Below are 20709 nucleotides of genomic sequence, written 5' to 3'. Positions count from 1 at the left end.
ATGGTCGCCAATCTAGTATATTATAAATGAAATTGTTTTTTGTGCAAAATGGAAGGTTAAGAAGAAAAAGAAAACGAATTATTATTAGATTAATTAAATCATATTTTAAATTTATTTGTGATAATATTATTTGACAAATAAATAAAAGTCAAAATTTATGCTGTTTTCTAATAACTGCAAAAAGAATAGAAAAATCTTAATCATAATATTTTTATTGTCTTTTTCATTTCACAAAATAATATAATGAGTTAATTTCAGACGATTTTTAAAATAATGACAACTTAATTTTTTGCTTTTATTTATTTACATGCAAACCATGTTTTTTTCTTTCTCTTTTAAATATTAATAAAAATTTATTTTGAAATTTTTGTTAAAAATTTAACTAAGAAAAAGATTATTTTTACATGACAAAATTATAAAAGGATTTTTTACTTTTTTCTTGGACGTCAGTTTTCTTTATTTCAAATTAAATTTAAAATACCGACAAATATTTATCACTCACCAATATTATCACTCACCAGTGGCTAAGTTTGTTTTTTTAAATATTATATCGCAGCATGTTTTCCTTTCTGTTACTCAAACAGAATGTTTGAATTAATAACAATAAATTTGATTCATAATAGTTTAGAAAGTTGTGTTTTCTAATTTCTTGAGAAAAACTTCACTTCAAAAGTAAATGGAAAATTAAGTAAATATTTTATGAGTTTAATATTATAAACACTATTTTCATTCATTTTAAAGTAATATTTTCTTTCTGACTATTGCATATTCTCAAGCATAAAGAAATTCATAAAAATTTTGCAAATCAATGTAATAAAATCAAGAGGCCTATCCAATTTTTGCCCTCAAAAGACCTCAGCATAATAACCCAAACTCCGCTAAAAAGAAGATATTCTGAAGGAGAAATAGAGAAGTGTGTTTACCATTTTGAAAATACAGTATGATGTGTTAACCGTATCGAATTTACTCATTTATGTTTTGCTTTATTAAAAATGAATGTATTTGTGTATTATTAACCTCATGCTGTTGGCGAACTTTAGCTGCTGACATGTGACATTTGGAGTTGTTTTTCTTTTGGTGATTAGTCACTGAAATGTAGTTAATGCACATGTACCAAAAGACCGAATGTGCGTTTTAGGCGCATCTCATTAATATGTAATCTTAGGAGGTTTTATTTTATTTGTTAGTGATTAATAAATAGAATGCAGTTAATGCACATGTACCAGAAGACGGAATGCGTATTTTAGGCGTCTCTTTTTCTCACTGATGACACCAGAAATTATACAGAACTACAGTGGCATTCATAAGATATCTTATCAAATTTCATATAATTAAACCATTGTGTTTTAATTATCGCGTTTACATGTGTGTGAATATACTGATCTACAGACGGTCAGCCCTTTTACAGATTTGGCTCAAAATCTGGCAGATGTCTACACTTTAGATGTTAAGTCTGTGTATCGATTATCGATATGACTCTCTTCAATTTGCAGATATAGAGGTAATTTATATTCGAACATACTGATAAATAGACTTCCGTTAAAAGGATTTCATTCAAAATTTGACAAAGATCTGCAAAATTCGTGTAAAGACCATATATCAAATTTTATTCTTCTAGCTCGAAACGTTTTTGAGTGAATATGTTCAGAGATAGGCATGGAGACATAAAAAAATGTGATTGTGTTTTTCTAATCTGGGTAGTCTGAAACCTAGATATTCATCAAAACTTTTTTTTTACCATTGCTGTGCTTTTTCTTTGTATACTTTCTACAAATAAAAAATGCTTGCGATATGAAAAGGCAAACAGAATTTTCTTTACAATGATTATAGAAAATATGAATTAGTTAAGAGGAAATCTATTAGCAAAATATTAATATTAACAAAGTGTTAGCATTAGTAAATTACAGTGAATCTATTAGACACTATTATTAAAATAGAAAATGATTCCATACGCATTAAAGCTACCTTTTGCCCAATGGTCCCAATGCCGGTGTCATCAAGAAGTTTAGAGAAAATAGAATTGTATGGCAAGTGACGTCCTTATCATATGATTATAGTGCGAAATCGCATAATAAAGATAAGTAAGTCTCAAACAAAAGACCCGATTCCATCTAAGATTTACCTTTGATACGACTCAGGTTCACCTTACTCCTAAAAGTGCTTATCAGGGATGTTCTCAGGTCTGGTGTTTTGCTGCGTCCTGCAATTTTCGAGGGCTAATGCCTTTGTCATTTAATATATAATAGAAGATGGGATGTTTTCTTGTTAGTGGTATCTTAGATTTGATTATCGTAGATTATCTAATTAAAGTTATGGTAGAAAATCCCATGCACATTGACCGAATGTTTATATCATTTTTTAAAAATTCTAATTTGTAACGCACTTTAGATGCAAGGATATATTCAAATTAAAAGTAAACAATGCCCTAATAATAATAAATACCCTAATTACAGTAAACTAAAACAAGTTCACGGATACTGAAATCAGAATTAATTATTAAATACAGATCGAAAAAATGGTGATTTACTAAAAGGAAAAAAATGCATGGTCAAATATTAAAGACAATTATTGAAAGGAAACAATAAAAATAACTGATTGGCCCTTGAAATGAGAATATAATCAATCAGCGTAATAAAAGTTTGAGACCTCAACTCATTTATCTTTATTTCAATTCCGCATAAAAACTGTGAATAAAAGATAAAGTTTACAATTTTATAAAATTTTTTGTCCAAGCATAACTTTATTCGCACACAAAACCTGTCTGAGTTGTGAGACGACAAAACAATAGTTGGAATTTCATTTTAGGTGGGGGGGGGACATTTTTAAATTTTACCCAGCGTTGCCTGCGGAACTGGGAAATTATATATATTTATATTTATTTTATTATAGTATTATATAGTAGCACGTGAATAATATTTCCCTTCGTTTTACAAATATTTGAACTGGGTTGTGCATTAAATAGTGTTTTTTTAAAAATTCGACAGTTAAAGAGTTTAACCGCTCATTGTATAAAAAAAATATTAACAATGTTTTTCATAAATAATGATCACGATTCAGTCCGAATTATTTTGTTGAAATGAATTATTTTAAGATGATTCAGTCATAATTTTTATGTTAATAGAAAAATTTATCCAGATTTACAAAAGAAATTATATATATATATATAGATTATAGCAAAAAAAAAATAGATTATAGCATTGTCGACTTAATAATCGACAATGAATGGTCTCAGCTTACAACTCATAAACAGATTACGTCATTTAACTCTCGGAATTCTTTACTATGAGCTGACAAATTTTTCATTCAGAGCATAACTTCCGAAACTGCTAAACATTGGTCTTTGAAATGAAGCCATTTAATAACTTGATCACGATTCGGACCGACGGAAGAAAAATTGTGTTATCTCTTACACCCAGAGCACTTTAAGGAATCCTAACTTTTCCGATTTCTCTTCTTAGAGCAAAAGATTATTTATGGTTTGACATGTGTGTGGTCGAGCACTTTTTTTTTATTCTCCTTTTTTTAGTTTTGCTTCCACCAAATGAAGAAAATAAAAAATCTACAGTGTATTCTCCTGGAAATAAATTCTAGTAGAAAAAGAAAAGAAATATTTTACGCTTTATGTACAGACATCCATTTGTTATGGGAATAGAACTTGATTTAGCGCAAGCTCGTAGTTTAGCAAAAGCATAGGAGAGATTCTGTATCTTTAAGATATATGGTAAAATTTTCAGGTTAACATTAATGAATTTTCTTTCCAAAAATTTTGAACTTTCAATCAGGGAAATCAGTTATTTCATTAGTTAATTTGTAAGTCAATGTCGTGTTTCTATGCAACATGCGTTACATTGAATCGGAATTCATAATTTTGTACTTTAATAGCCCTTCTTTGTTAGGAGTTTTATAAGTTTAAATCATTAATAATATCTGAAACATTAATTAATTTTGTACATTATTCCACATTTCAAAATAATTTGACGGCAAATTTGATATATACCTCAATATTTTGCCAGACAGAAATGATACACTTTATCCCTCATTCTCAATTTCCACGATATATCATTATGCAACATTTGATCAACAACGATATATCATTATGCAACATTTGACCAACAACGATATATCATTATGCAACATTTGATCAACAACGATATATAATTATGTAACATTTGATAAACAATATATATCATAATGTAACAAAAACTACTACGATTTATTTGACATGTACTAAGCCTATGAGCTGAATGGAATTTTTATGGAATCGTAATTCGAATAAACGATTCTCTGACTTCAGTGCCGTGAATCTATTACCAAGTCAGCACGGTTCCATCATTATTATTCAAATATTTTTATGAATTAACTGCAAAATTTTAGATAAAAAAATGGAAAAGTAGAAATTCTTGCTTGCTAAGATTGATAATGTCCATCGTAAATTAGAAACATTAGGAAATTCGAAATCAAAAGAAATCTTTGTTTCAAGAAAAATTTGAAATACAAATCCAGTGTCGACATAACAGAACTGACTATCGACCAGCTTATGCGATGATCAAAGCAAAAGGATGTGAGCATTCTTTTGAAATAAGGCATGTATAATTTTATGGAAAAATCTGACTTTCGCCTTCAAATATTTCGCTGTAAAAAGAAGCTCAGCCTTTCAAGTCCAAACAATATGTAAGAAAAAAAATGCATACCGATGTGAGTTTGTCTTCAATTTTTGTCTAGTAACATCCAGATATTACATCATTCCCAATTTAAAATCTACCAAATAACTATGTAATTCTTTACGAGAATGTAGAATTAATAATTCCTTTTTTTCTCTTAGAGAAATTGTATGTCGACCTCGAGAGCAACCCTGCAATAGACAATACAAAATTTTCCAGATACAACAAAGGGTAACTATAAAACGGGTAAAGGCAAACTTTATAGAATTAAACTTATAGAAAACTTATAGAATCAAAGACTGCCTTTGTTTTTAGTGACAATCTTTAGTCTTCGACTTAAATTGTCCTTCCACAGACTATTATTACTCAGCATAAAACACGATTTTTGATTATTCCTTCAGGTTAATCCTTGTGGATATTCATGGGATGTCTATGGCGATATTAACCACAATTATTTGTTTTGCAGCTACTTGATATTTTTCATTTTGTAAGATTATATTTCGTCTTCATTTCGAGATTAAGTAAATATTTCTGCTTTAATATCTCGTTTCATGAATTATTTTTAAAACATACAATTGAAAATTTGTAAATAAATTTGATATTACTTGTTTAGCAGTAGAGTTTCCTTGTAGAACTTTTGACAATCAGAACTTTTTCTCCAGGGTATGTTTAAGTGAGAATACTCTCACATGGACCCATGATATTAAAATTATAAAACTTTACAAAGAAAAAAATACACATTCCTTCTAAGAAAATGTGCCGAGTAAATGGTTAATCATTCTTTTTATTAAAAAATTTATTTCTACAAACCTTTAAGAATTTGCTTAATTCTTCGCTATTTTTTTAAAAATTGAAATAACAATAATTGATTAATAACTCAATCTAATTTCTGTTTAAAATTGTAAAAAATAATATTAATTAATGATTGTTAAGAATTTCATTTTTACGAAAAAGAAATTTACAACGATATAAAAGTTTTTAATAGCATGTCAAAGCTCGCAAAATTAATATTTCTTTAAAATGATTTATTTAATTTTTTTAATTAAGTTGTCTTTTTCAATATTTTATATCTAAAAAAAGAATTGTTTCAAAGATAAAAATATCTAATGGTTATCCTAGTTTTTCAAACCTATGAAAATGGAACTCATAAGTTTAAATTCAATTAAACAATATTATATTTAATTGAATTTAAACTTTGAGTAATTCATTTTAAGTTTAAATTCAATTAAAATTTATTAAAAAAATAATATTAATTAATAATTGTAAAGGATTTTATTTATACCAACAAGAAATTTAAAAACATAAAGGTATTTTTAAAAAAATATGTCAAAGCTCACAAAATTAATATTTCATTTAAAAGAAAAAGTGAATTTACTTAAATAAATTTTTCTAATATGTCATACCGAAAAAAGAATTGTTCCAAAGATGAAAGTATTTAATGGTTATCCTAGTTTTTCAAACCTATAAAAATAGAACTCATAAGTTTAAATTCAATTAAAATTTATTAAAAAAATAATATTAATTAATAATTGTAAAGGATTTTATTTATACCAACAAGAAATATAAAGGTATTTTTAAAAAAAATATGTCAAAGCTCACAAAATTAATATTTCTTTTAAAATAAAAAGTGAATTTACTTAAATAAATTTTTCTGATATGTCATATCGAAAAAAATAATTCTTCCAAAGTATCTAATGGTTATCCTAGGCTGTCAAACTATTAAAAACATAAAAAATCAACTCCTATTCCAGATCTACTGACCCCCATTCTTCTTCTCTTCTTATTTCTCTTAATATATGGAAGCGGAGAGCCTGAAAAACATCCTTTCACCAAACTTCTAATCAGAATTCCGGATCGATTTTTCGTGACCTTCACTCTGTCGTCATTCGGAGGATGACGTCACGTAGTTTAATGGTGCTGCTTTTTCGCAACTTTTCACGAACTTTGCTGAGTGATAAATAAAAAAAGAAATAAATCTCCTCCGAGTGTTTATGTAAATTTGGTTTCGCGGTGTGTAATTGAATAATTAGTTTTTAGAGTAGCTGCTTTGCATTAAGAGCTGCTAGTAAATTTCCTGTCTTGGGCAGAATGGTTGCTAAGTTTTAAGGGAATGGTAGCGTGCAACAGTTGATGGTGAAAAAATAGAAAGTTTTTGAAAGGAAAATCACGGATTATATGTATTCCTTTAATAATTTTGGCTTAGAAGAATTTGATATACATATCATTTCCCTATACGAAACAAAATATATTCTGATATGAGTCCAAGAAATTGTATTTATTTATTTATTCTTAGGAAAGTTTGGGTAGGTAATTAACTAATTATTTTTAGAAAGTTGGTTTACATTAACTCTGTTGGTAAGGATCTTTTTGAGAAGAATGTTTACTAAGTGTTAATGGATTTTTAAAAAAATAGAAAGTTGTTGGAATGAAACTTATGGATTGTATATCTTCCTTTTTAATAATTTTTGTTTATAAGAATTTGATAATTGTATCATTTCTCCATACGAAACAAAATATGCTCTGACATGAATGCAAAGATTTGCTACGATAAGTATTTACTTATTTCTTCTTAAAAAAATTTTAGTATGCAATTAAATAATTATTTTTATAATGCTCATTTACATTAACTCTGTTGGTAAAGATCTTTTTTAGAGAAGTGTTTTTGTGCAATAGTCTTCGGAGAAAAAATAAAAAGCTGTTGGATTAAAGATCATGAATTAACTTTAGTTCTAATAATTTTGGTTTGTGGAAGTTTAGCATATATGTAATGCATCCATACGAAATATTTGTAATTATGTGTTTACAATTTCAACAAGATAAGATTTTATTAAATTTCTCCTGCGGAAGTTATCAATATGTTATTGGAAAATTAACTTTTATAGTTCTTGATGAAAAACCGCTATTGGTTGCTTTGCGTAAACAATACTTGTATATTCCCTGTCTTATATAGAATGCTTATCAACTTCTATGAATATCAATGCATGAATTATTTTCTTGAGAACATAAAAGACGTTTTAAAATAAGGTTTAATAATTGTTTTTTTTTTCTTATTTCAAATATTTGTTGCAGAATATCTTATTTATTCTTAATTTAACACTTTGTTATAAAAACTAATAACAATGATCAACCATTTCTTTATTTTTAAAAATCTTTAATTAACCGTTCATTGTAATAGCTGACAATTTCAAAATTTCATTTCTGGTTTTGATAGTGTTTTTTTTTAAATTTCCACATTGTTTTTTGTTTCATGCTTCCTTTTATTTCGATGACTTCAGATGTTTTCACTTTTTCTCTGATTTTCTTGAGAAAGTAATTATCTAAAATGTTTTATTTGGCAGTTATTTTTTTTTCATTTCTTTCACTTATTTTAAATCATATTATTGGATACTTATAAAATCGTTGATTCTTACAATCAATAAAAAAATTATTGAAATGCAGCTTTTATAATTCTGATAAGTAACAAATAATTGATAGTTTTAAAAAACGAACAAATAAAGGACTGACATCAGTTTTGCAATTCTAGTTTTTATTGAGGGAAAAACTGATTTAATAAGGGTTTTCACTCATAATTACCACAAATAAATAAAAAAAATGATCACTTTTTATACTCTTTTATTTTGTTTTTCTTTCTAGAAATCTTACGTACATATATATAAAAATTTGAATTACATTAGTTTAATATGTTTCCATACATTATTAACTGATTAATTAATATTTTTCATAACTTACAATTAAGAGAAGATGAATAAAAACAAGCTTAAAAAACGAAAATTTCTTTCAAAATCATTTCTTAAAATAGGTCTAAGAAATAACAAGTTATCAAGGAATAATATAATTAATTGGATAATTTGAAATAACTACCTCTTTTATAAAGGGTGCTAACAAAATTAAGTGGTTTACAGAAGTCATATGAAAAATATTCTGGCTTAAGTATGAAATTTTTAAGGAAAGCAATTTCTTTTTATTATTATTTAAAGTTTAAACTCAGAAGAGACACTGAAATGTTTATAAAATATCGCAAAATATAGTTATGAGCAATTCATAACAAAAAATCAGATAATTAGTCTAGGTAAGGCTATTTCGACATGTGTAAAATCTTAAAAGCCATCAATACCAAAACAACATAAAGATTTAGAAGCAATATTTAAGCTTTATGACTTACTATTAATTGTAATGACTTTTAATATCCGAATTGTTTTGCTCAGTTAATCAAGGAATATTTTGTGCCATCCTTCTGCAATAAAAGATCACAGTTCTATAGAAGAGGGTGAATGCTTCCTATTTTATAAACATTTTATTAGATCATGCTCCTTGATCTCAATAGAACTCCAGTGTTATTACTGTGGGTATCTCCAAAGTGACAGGAATATGATTTATGACTTATGCGAGTAGAACCATTATTTTGTTTGCGGGTCCATCTTTCTCTGTCTAAAAAATTTCTCTTGTGTAGGCAAAATATTGTCTGTAATAGTGTCTCTGTGGATGTCTGCATTTCTTTTTCCAGAAACAAATCTAAGAGGTTCTAAGCCACTGAATTAAAAAAAAAAGTCCCATATCATAACAGATCTATTCTAGGGGATATCTGGAGGATTTTTCTTTTAACCCAAATCTTGATAATAATGCATGTGTCCATCGGGACAAGTCGATGTGTTTTTTTTTTTTTTTTTTTTTTTTTTTTTTTTTTTTTTTCATTTTCTGGTACATGAAATATATAAAAAAAATATTGTAATCGTTAAAAAATTCGGACTCGAAATTTTAACAACTTTTTATGTTTTAAATCTTTCTGAGAACTCAAAACACATTTTTGGAAATATGCTCTTATCCGTCTGTAAACACAATAACACAATCATCGTGAGTGGTCTTCTCGAAACTTTCTCGCATGCTCTCATATTAAGGTTTTAAATACCCGCCCCTCGCATAAAATTGTGGATTCGTCCAAGGCCGAGAATTCCATTAGTACCCCTAAGTTTATTTTCATACCTGAGAGAATTAAGTCTGTCTGTCTGTAGGTCTAAGAACAGGTTGGTTGGTTGGTTGGTTTATTCGAGTTTAATGGAACAGGGTAAGAACAGGATAGCTCAGAAAGGCTTTGAACTAAACGGAGGAAGGATAACGGATATAAATTCCTCATATATAGGTTTCTATTGAATTTTGAACGAAAACCATTGAGAGAAACTTTTTTTATTCGGCTGTTCAAATATTATTGAACACGACAACGGTAAAACGTAAACAGCTAAATAAATAAAATTTTGTATACTGTTTATACCATCTATAATGAAATTCTTATAAAGTAACAAACCAAACATATAAAAGGGTAAAACATATCTTGTTCTGTACGTTTCCATACATATAACTTAATTACTCAAAAAAATGCAACGATTTGAATTAATGAAATTTGGTATGAGATCATATAACAGTTGCTATTATATATGAAAATTTGGCTTCAATCAATCCGTAAGAAATGCGACCAAAATATATATTTGAAAGCATTATTAAAGTTCAGTGGCATAACTTAGTTTTTGACATTCTCAATTAAATCACGAAAGTTTGAAATATTTTTGATTAATAGGCAAAGGCAAATATATCTCCGTAATAAAATTAATCATGGAATTAGTATTTGATAAAGCAAGGTTGACACGAAATCAGATTTAGTATTAATAATCTCAGAAGATCTTATTTCTATTCATCGAAAACTTTTAATTTTTTATGAATTGGTTTTAAAGGTCTTGCACTGACTAAATAACATTATTAATTGTATTAACTTAAAATTTATAAAATATGGTTATTCGATGCACGATTGGCAATCAGCAACCATATTTAAATAGCTAAAGTAAATTGGTGTAATGATAAGTGTAATGGTTGTTACAAAGTCAAAAAATAGTCAGCTGCACGAATAGTGTTTGATGCAACTCATGGACACAATATACAATGTTACGAAGATCTGCCAGGTATGTGGATGGGCTGTAGTGTCTCGAAGCAGTCTCGATTTTTTAAAGAGCTTGATTCCAAGGATGATTCGTCATGCATAACAGTTTTGGTAGAGTTTTAAATCTGCGGTTTAGAGAGAGTTTTAAATCTGTAGAAAGTTTTTGGAATGGATTTCGATGATGAGGTGTCTGCTAGAGTGTTACTATCATCGTCTGACACCATTAACTTATGTGATTCACCCTGAAAGAGACCTCGTGTAGATCTAAAGCATCATAAAGCCCATATTACAAAAGTCCTAAAATATAGTGTGTTTTCTCGAAAGTGCAGCTATTGAGCTAGAATCGGCTGATGTTGACTTTATCATCTAACGAATTTTTACGATTAAGGTATATCTATGATGTAAATTATCTCGTAACTTGGGAACTGTATGCTAATCTTAAAATACAACTGTCTTTGCTAAGATTTGATTGTTGCTAGCTACCATAACATGAACTTAAAGATTTGTTTAAACGAACTTTTTCTTTTGCATTATTCACTTGGCTAAGAGCAGAATTAAACTTTTTATCATTAAGGAAAGTAGAGCTAAATGTGATAATAAAAAAAAAAGGATTTATAATTCTTTTTTTAGATTTCTTTAAAAAGAAACTTGAAAGCTGCATTTGTCGGAAAGAGCGAAACTCGACCGATTGGATCGTTTGACATTAAAATTCCTTCATTCGAGGCTTCCCTCCTAGATCCCCATTTTTACGATTTCGGGCCTTCCGATTCAAATTTAAAAATAGCCGCCATGCGAAAATACATTTCCTAGCAGTTTTATCTCTTAAAGTGATTTGTAATGTGACGGAGTGCCAACTACATTAAAGGGAGAGCAAGAGTTAAAAGCAATTTCGTCCAGGACAAGAAAAGAACGAAAGACATTTATCGGAACTTCAATACCATCCTTATTAAACTTTCAGCATCTCTTCTGGGGAAAGAAGGGAGATCTCTTAAATAAGTGAACAAAACACCTTTACGATATGTCATTCATTTTTTATTCCCTTTTTATTAGCAGGCAGGTGCAAAATTTCCCAGCGTCATGTCCCTCCCACCATGTGAAAGTTTTGAATTACTAATGAAAAAGGAACAAAAAAATACCCTATCTTCATACCAGAAATCCTCTTTTCTTTTCTTTTTTATTTGTTACTTACTTTGGAAGTTAATTATTATTTTTTCTTCTTCTTACAATCGAGATGGGATTTTTTAGATATGAATTTTGCATGAACCGACCTGTGTCTGGCATGAATGTGTATGTCGGGATCATTTGGTTTGGGAGAGGATAGCTAGAAAATTACTGTGTTAGTAACTAATGATAGTGTATTTTGCAGGGATTTTTTTAAAGAGAAAAGAGATTATTACCCCACATTGTGTTACAGTTTTGTGGAAATAGGGATAAGATTCGTGTATTTTTTTGGGGCAGTTTTGGAGAAAATAGATAGGGTTTTATCTTTTTTTATTATTATGATTCGGTTTTTTTTATCTAATTTTATACGGTGATGTTTGAATATTTTTCACTATATTTTGTAGTTTAGTTTCTGGGTTTCAGTGATATTCCGAGGTTCCAAATGAAGCTAATAGGTGATTCAATTATGTACATAAGATAATCTAGGCACAGTGATATACATAAATCTATCAAACGACAGAGAGTGATACATGAGATCATGTAGATCATAAGACAATATAACAAAACTTTGAAATCTATTAGCTTTAGAAAGTTTTGAAGGATAAGGTATTTGTGATAACAATAAAGAGTAATCGTAGATTAAAATGTTTTTGATGGACCTACGACTAAAATCTGCACATATTTTGAAAGAGCAGATTCAATTCGTTCAATTGCATTAACGTCCTGTTTTAAAGCAACATTAGGGTTGTTTTAGGATGAACCTCGTAATTTGGAACCACTACCAGATGACAAGGATGACACCTGAGGTAGCAGCCCTCTCTCCAAACCTCCACACCACTCCAGCGGTATGAAGTTTTTCCCCGAAGGCTTTAATGTGCGCCATAGTCGCTTACACGACGCTTTTTCTGTGAAATCGGGTTTCAAGTTTGAAATCCGTTGATTTCGAAGCCTATACATTATCAGCAGACCACAGACAGCCCTTTAAAAGCGTAGAATGCTTCCTATACGACAACTCCATTTTCATGAGGATACTTGGATTGAAAATACCTTACAAGCACCGAAACCTTGGAGAAATCCAAAATGGAATTGAAGCCAAAATGTTTAATCTTGAAAACTGCAAATTCCGTTCTTTCTACAATAAATTAATACTTATATATATATATATATATACATACATGCTTAGTTCTTAGTAAAAAATAATAATTATCATCAAAAACTATAAAATAAAAAACTAACCTTATCAAGTAACTGCCCTAGACTGAAACAACTGAATAAATAAATATAATCTTATCAAATTGTTAATAAATTGTAAAAAACACAGTCACTCTTCAAAAAAAATTCATACATTTTTTTGTAAATACGCAGCATCTTGAAAAAGCATTTTATTCAATTAGTTCTTGTTTAATTTCTCAATGCCTTTAAAAGTGGGTCATAAAAAAATCAAACTAAACATACAGAAATTCTACGTAATCACTTTAACTTTCCTTTCTTGCCATACATTTTTAACAAACGTTGCTTTCTAATTATAAATATAATTAAAATGTTTGAATTTTAATTAGAGTGGTTTGTTAAAGAGTCTTTTCATTAAATTCCTTTAGAGAACAAAGATTATTGTTTTAAAGCAACACAAAAGTGGCATTATTTATAAAAGGTATAACTATTTTTTTATCTTAAAAAAAAAGGTTCATTATAATGAAATTCCATTAGCAGCATATTTTTTGGTGAAATGAATTTTAATAAAAGTTTTAGTATGTTTAATACAAAATATTTGGTTGAATAAGCAGTAACTCATAATTTATTTAACTTAATTGTATTGATTGTATGTCAGCATTCCAAATATGAACTTTAAAGAATTTCTATAATATCCAATAATTCTGCAGTTAATTTAATTTTAAATCCTCCGAGTATGTCTAAAAAAAATCCAATAATTCTGCAGTTAATTTAATTTTAAATCTTCAGAGTATGTCTAAAAATCTAATAATTCTGTAGTTAATTTAATTTTAAATCTTCAGAGCATTTCTATAATATCCAATAATTCTGTAATATTTCTATGCTATAATTCAAAAGCTGTTAAATAGTCGCGGCTTCACCTGCTTCTATTTTTTCTATATACACGAAAAAAGCACAAAAAAAGTTAATTATATAGTTTATAGTAGTATAAAAAATAGAATTGATGAAAGCTAAGTGCAAATTAACTTTGAAACTAGATAATTAAATTGAAGTGTTATAGCTTTATATACCTTTGCGTTCTCAGTTTCATGTTCTGTTGTAATAAGTTGTTTCATATACTTGACTCAGTGACGTTACCAGGGAAGTGATTATATAATATTTTTCTTCCTCGGTCATTATCAGTGGCTACGCAAGTGCACTAGGAATCGAGGGCATCGCATTTTTTTTTTCACCCCTTCCTCATTTTTCGTTTCAAAAAATGATATACATGCACTAGTGTTTTCTTTTGATAGCTCTTTTGTGCATTTATACATCTTTGCCCCACTGTCTCTATGCCAGTAGCCTGACTTAAAGTTAAATTTTATTCCATTATCTTGTTAACATTCTGTATAAATGGTATATTCCGTACCAAGGAGCACCTCAGATATGGGGAATAAAAACTTCTGATCCAATGATTGGCTTTATCTCTCCTTATGGACATAGTAATATTGTAGGGTCTAGCTATCTTCACCTCAATGACGGAAACTATCTCCAACGGGAAGGCCGATGCTCATGGCCGATGATAGCTATTCAAACCTAACCCTGTCTCAGTACTTTAGCGACGATGGTCAGTCAACAGTCGCGAATGCTTTGCAAGGGCGGGACTAATTCCGATGTATATATCTCTAACTGGTATACTTTGGGAACTATACCCTCTATCGGTATCAGTTTGCTTATTATTTTTATTACTTGTCCTGTTTCTAAAATATGTTGATGTTACGTATTTATTTGGATCGTGCTTGTTGTGCATTGCTATTCGCATTGTGGTGATGCTATTACATTCAGATGTAATAAATATATTTGAAACGAAAATTATTTCCCACCGTCAGTAGTTGATATCTCTGCAATAAAACTATGCATTTAATATTAAAGACATTTATATGCATCTTATACGAACAGAAAGTATGGCTGATTATAGTTTTATAATTTATATTTTTAGACATCTCAATGCCATATACATTCATAGCCTATGAAGACACACATTGTATGTTTTATAATATTTTGATGAACATGAATATTTGAATATGCAAGTCTTTGTTTCAATTAAGTTATAAGATATATATTTTTTTCTGAAAAGAAAAATTAAAAAAACAATCGCTAACAACATACAGAAAAAATAGTGTGATGTTTTTTCACTTTATTTTCTAGTATACTTTCAAAAAATACAATTCAGTGCAAATTCCTTATTTTATGCTATAGCATTGAATTAAAATTAGTTACTTCAGAAGCAATATATTTAAATTTATCTCTTTCACTGTTTCACATTTATTTTTACTCAACTAAAGATAAGTATTCCCTTTTAGCAGCGAATTGTTTCTTAACAGCGAACTGTTTTTTATCATTAAACTAAATTTAAAATTAAATTCGATTTTTCAAAGCTTTTCACCATAATTTATTCAGGAAATAAAAATGAAAAAAAAAACTTTAAAAATTAGACCTAGGTTTAAACTTTGCGTAACAGAAATCTATGAAGTAGTTGAAAAGTTTTAGAGCTAGCTGTCAAATAAAATGAAATCAGCCTTTCATTTTTTTTTTCATTTCCTTTTTACATATGAAATCTTTCACTTTCTGTTCTAAAAAGTTAAGGAAACACTAATTAAAAAATATTTAACGTTATTTATTATTTATTTTTTAAAAGAAACTGTTCTGTAACTTTTCATTTCATTGCCTTATAGTATAAAAACACCATCAAAAAAGAAAGAAAAAAACATCATTCTGATAAAATAAAATGAGCGAATCTCCCGAAGTATTGCATTTCGTGACAAACCGATATTGAATCTCTTCTTTCCCATTTGCGAGCGATTAAAACTTTGAATTGATGAAGGCAACTAATGGCTTTCATGACTGAAAGGGAAAGGTGTTTTTCATGGACGGTTTAGTTAATGATCCAACTTGTGTTTTGAATCCTTTATTTTTAGCTAAAACGAAAGTAAATAAAGATTTATTAGATTTTTGTTTACTCAAATGGTATTTCCATATATTAATGAAGATGGTATATAAGGAAATAGAAGTATCAAACATGTGGGATATAGAAAAACAGGTGCTTTATAGTAAAATATGTTTTGTATCAAAATCAATTGAAAGATGCATTCTCAACAGCTAAGTAACGTTTTAACTAATGTATGACTTGACTTTTTTAAAGAAAATTTAATATCTGGAAAATCAAGCTTCGCTCCATAGTTTTTTTAATAATAAAATCGTGTTTTTTTGGAGAAAATATTTAGATACGAATCACATACTAATTATATATGAATATGTTCAATCTTACCTCATATGATCTGATCATTTAAATAAAAAAAAACATAGAAGCACTTAGTTTATGTTATTTGAAACAATCTGCTATATTACAGTAATCACTTTACAGTTTATCTATTATTACTTATATTTTTGAACTTACACTCAGCTGTACTATGATGAAATCGCGTCCGAGATGGCGCAGGCGCTATATGACATTGTCAGCATGAGAGCAGATAGAAAAAGGTTCTAATAGTTAATTACAAAAAAAATAGATGTTTTTTATGTGCATAAAATGGCATATTTTCAGGAAAGCCATATAAGTAAACTGAAAAAGCAAACACATTAAATATAAATATATAAATAAATAAGTAAAAAAATAAAGCCTAAATAGCTACGTGAACTCAATAGACAAGTCATTTATATTGTTCTGACCACTATACTGCACGGCCAACACTTCAAAGGGGAAGTTGAATATACTTATTCCAATAGTTAGCTTTTTAAAAAATGTTTTTTGAGTGTAAAATCACTTTGTTGTTTTTTCAGGAAAGGCATCTATATAAATAAACTTAAAAAGCAAAACCTTATATAAATATAAAATTTAATCCGAATCTTTAGACCGTTTCCGAGATACAGGACATATATAATACATATGAATTGTTCGTTTAAAGTTATAAGATTTAAGTTAAATTTCCGTAATATAAATTTTAAATTTCCATATGTATAGAAATATACCATATATATATATATATATATATATATATATATATATATATATATATATATATATATATATATATATATATATATATATATATATATATATATATATATATATATACCAAATGTTCCAGATGTATACCATATGTATATGTTAAAGTTAAATTTCCATGTGTGTAGATCTTAATGCAAACTAATTTATTACTTGGAAATAATTTTTCAGGCCAAAACTTCTAAACAATTCTAGCTATCGAAAGTTTTGTTTTTTTACGATAAGACAATAGATATCATAATTTGAATAATCATTTTGCATCCATTGTTAAGGTGGCATGGAGGACTAAAATCTTCAATCCCCAAAATTTCTTATTGAAATCTAATGAGTTGAATGGATGGTTCATTTTCGAACTCGATCGAAATTTTCACACTGTCTAACACAGTGCCAATAGTTCATATTTAATTATTTCATCAATAGTTCATAATTAATCAAATTTTTTCTAATTATTTTGTTTACAAAAAAACATGGGCGAGCCATTATGTATTTTTTTTAATGAAGCTTGATTTAAGATTCTAGGTAGTAATAAATTTCCATTTAGGCAGCCCCGGCAGCTGCCTAGGGTCATCTACGAACTTGGCCGAAATTTTCACACTCTCTAACACATATCCGACAATAGTTCATATTCAGCCAAAATAATTCTAGTTATCGCCTTAACAAGAAAACATAGACAAGCCATTGTGTAATTTTATTTTAAAATGAAGCTGGGTTTGGGGTCTAGTCATTGACGGATTTTCACTTAGGTCGAACGGGCATCTGCCTCGGGTCGCTGCACTGAACAGGACTAAAAATCACTCAACAAAACCATAAATTAAAAAAAAAAATTCTAATCTGGTTTTCACATAAATAAATTTGAAAAATTACACATTTTATTAACTATAAAATATAAATATTAAAGTATATGTTTGCATTAAATCATTATTAAATAAATTGATGAATAAGTAATTAAACAGTAATAAAATATTGGAATATTAATAGTTCTTTAATTGTTTACATCATTTCTCACTTCACAAGTCTTGTAAAACAATAATTGTTAATGTTATATATGATTGAAGTTAATTATTGATATTGCTTAAATATTTGTGTGTAATAATAAGGTAATTGTTAATTAATTGATTAATTTTTGGGAATTTTTTTCTTTTATTTTTTTTAATGATATATATAGACAGATGATAGATACTTTAAAATTGTACTAAAATTAACCAAAATAAATCAGTAACAAGTTGATTAACTTAAATATGATATTGCCTAGTACTATTCAAAGTTCATTGCCTATTACTGCAAAATGCTTATAGCTACCACTTATTCTATAGGGACTATTATCCAAAATACAGGAATTTTTATGTTATATCCAGAATTTTTTTTTTTAATTTGTGTCATGAGAACCTTTGTAAATGGTATCCTATAACATATCTATAAAACATTTTCTACGTACAAATGCCCGCACAAAAAAAAATGCTTGATTTTTCCGCCAATCTAAAAATTAACAAAAAATAAAACAAAACAAATCAAGCAATTCGTAGAAACGATTCATAAAATCTCGTCATGGTAAATTGCTCTAAACAATTCAGCATGTAATTGTGACCTGAATATACTTTCCAAACCATCTCTTTTGCTTAAAATACAGCCTCTGGTTATTAACGAGCGATAATAAAGCAATTATCCAACGCAAACTAAAGTTTATTTCCTCTCCAATGGAATACCCGCCATTATTTTAATAAAATGCCTTCCATTTAGCTGCATCAGCCATTCAAATGACATTAAAGGAGAACATTCGGTGAATGAAATACAGCTTTTGCTTGGTAATGTCATTTGAGCAGTTAAAGAACACATTATTTAACCTTTAAATACTATCCAATCTTTAAAATAGGAAAGGGATTAAAACGACTGCTATAATTGTTCCGCATTTGACTGAAGGATTTGGAAACTGAAACTCAGATAATATAGCCTGGATTTAAAACTAGGATGCGGTTTTCTTCCATTAGATATTTTTCCTTGTAATAACTATTTTAACGCTTTTGATAAAATTTTTGCTCTGAGATAATCATTACAAAGCATTGTCTCCCTATTCTGTTTAGCTGCACTTCAAACATATTTAATAAAACAAGTTGATCAATTTTGATATTTTTTTTTCATTTTTCTATATTTGTATGACTCATTGTATAGAATTATATTGAAATTTTTCATCATGCTTTATACATAGCCAAATTTTTTGTAACATGTAAAAGTATTTTTGGGCTCTTTTTCCAAATAATAAATATTTTAAATATTTATTTTTATCTTCACTTAGATAAATTATACTTAGAATTTTTGGCAAAAAGAAAGCACTTGTTCCTTGATATCAATCACTGAGCAAATTTCGCCAGTTTTGATTTTAAATGAAAGTTTGTGACCCCTAATACTTTCCGTGACCGTGTACTTTCACCATTCCTCGGTTTTTGAGAGAAATATCAAACATTTTGCTTCCTACCAGTGGGGTTAACTTAGACTGAGATAGACTGCCCCTGCCGCAAACATTGTACCCATATCCTCAATTTTTATTCCATACAAAAACATATGCTCTCTTGGTTTGTCATCAATGATCGCTTGCTTTTAATCGACCTGCATTTTTTAAATATATTTAATATATATTAAATAATATAATTAATAAATAATATAAATAATATAATTTAATATATATTTAAATATATATTAAAGATTGGCACAAAAAAACCCTCCTTGAATAATTTAATTTATTTCGCCACTTTTCAAATAGAATTAACCAATCAGAATGTTTTATGTTTGCTGTGAAAATATAATTTAAAATAATATTTTCTTTTGTTCTGATTAGAAGCAATTCATAAATGTTGGCTGTCATGACTGAATTGATGCTATTACCATGATGATCAAATAGCTGGTCACCGAAAGCGACTGATTTCTTTCTTACATGCATGTTTTATAGGATATTTCAGTAATGTATTTGGTCCTGAAGTATCAAATCGTCTTGTTTTATCATAATCATGTTTTTAGAGTGATATATTATCTACAAACTACTATGTAAAAAATCATTTAATGGGAAAGAACTAAGGGTAAAAGTAAACTCTATATAGTGTTGCTATAAGACAAACAGACAGAGAGATGGTGGCTGAACGAACTGGTAAGAAAGACAGACAAACATATACACTTTATGTAGGTGTACGATGTAAAATTTGAATGCAACGGTTAATGCAATAAAGACGAAAACAAGGTAGGCGAATCAACCCTAAAACATTACCATGCTTGGATTTTTCAGTCTGCGGATTGGAAGTTTTCCCATTCTTAAATAATTTTATGCTTAAGAAAATAGAAGCTTCTTCTAAGCTTAATAAAATTTATTTAAAATTCTCTGAACATTAAATCTACGTCATTTTATGTATTATTGATCCATATATCATTTTCATATTTATTTTTCTTTTATCTATCTTTTACTATTTTTAAAACGTTGTATTCAGATTCAGATAGACAAAGGAACCGACTAAAATCAAGAAAAAATGTTTTTCAGGATAGAAAAAGAAAAGATGAGTATATATTAATGTCCCGTTTTAAGGCAACGCTACGGCTATTTGGAGACGGGCCTCGAAAGATCGAACCGCATTCAGATGACGTGGACGATGCCTGTGCTCACGGCCCCCTACCCAAATTTCTGTAGCACAGTAGATAGAGGACATTTGGTTAAGGTGGATTTAGGGTGCACCAGGTCCCCTTACTTGACGATTCTTTGCTGGAAT

At 28.3% G+C, this 20709-nt stretch overlaps 1 protein-coding gene across 1 annotated transcript in view; it reads left to right on the top strand.

Annotated features, from left to right (window-relative positions):
• Positions 1-20709, top strand: part of LOC129969275 (potassium voltage-gated channel subfamily KQT member 4-like) — a 355767-nt gene that overhangs the window by 126153 nt on the left and 208905 nt on the right. The gene's annotated exons all lie outside the window — the stretch shown is intronic.

This window comes from Argiope bruennichi, chromosome 5 (genome assembly GCF_947563725.1).
Source record: "Argiope bruennichi chromosome 5, qqArgBrue1.1, whole genome shotgun sequence".
Classification (NCBI taxonomy): domain Eukaryota; kingdom Metazoa; phylum Arthropoda; class Arachnida; order Araneae; family Araneidae; genus Argiope; species Argiope bruennichi.
Note: the sequence above shows the minus strand (reverse complement) of the source record. Positions and strands in the feature narration are given on the sequence as shown.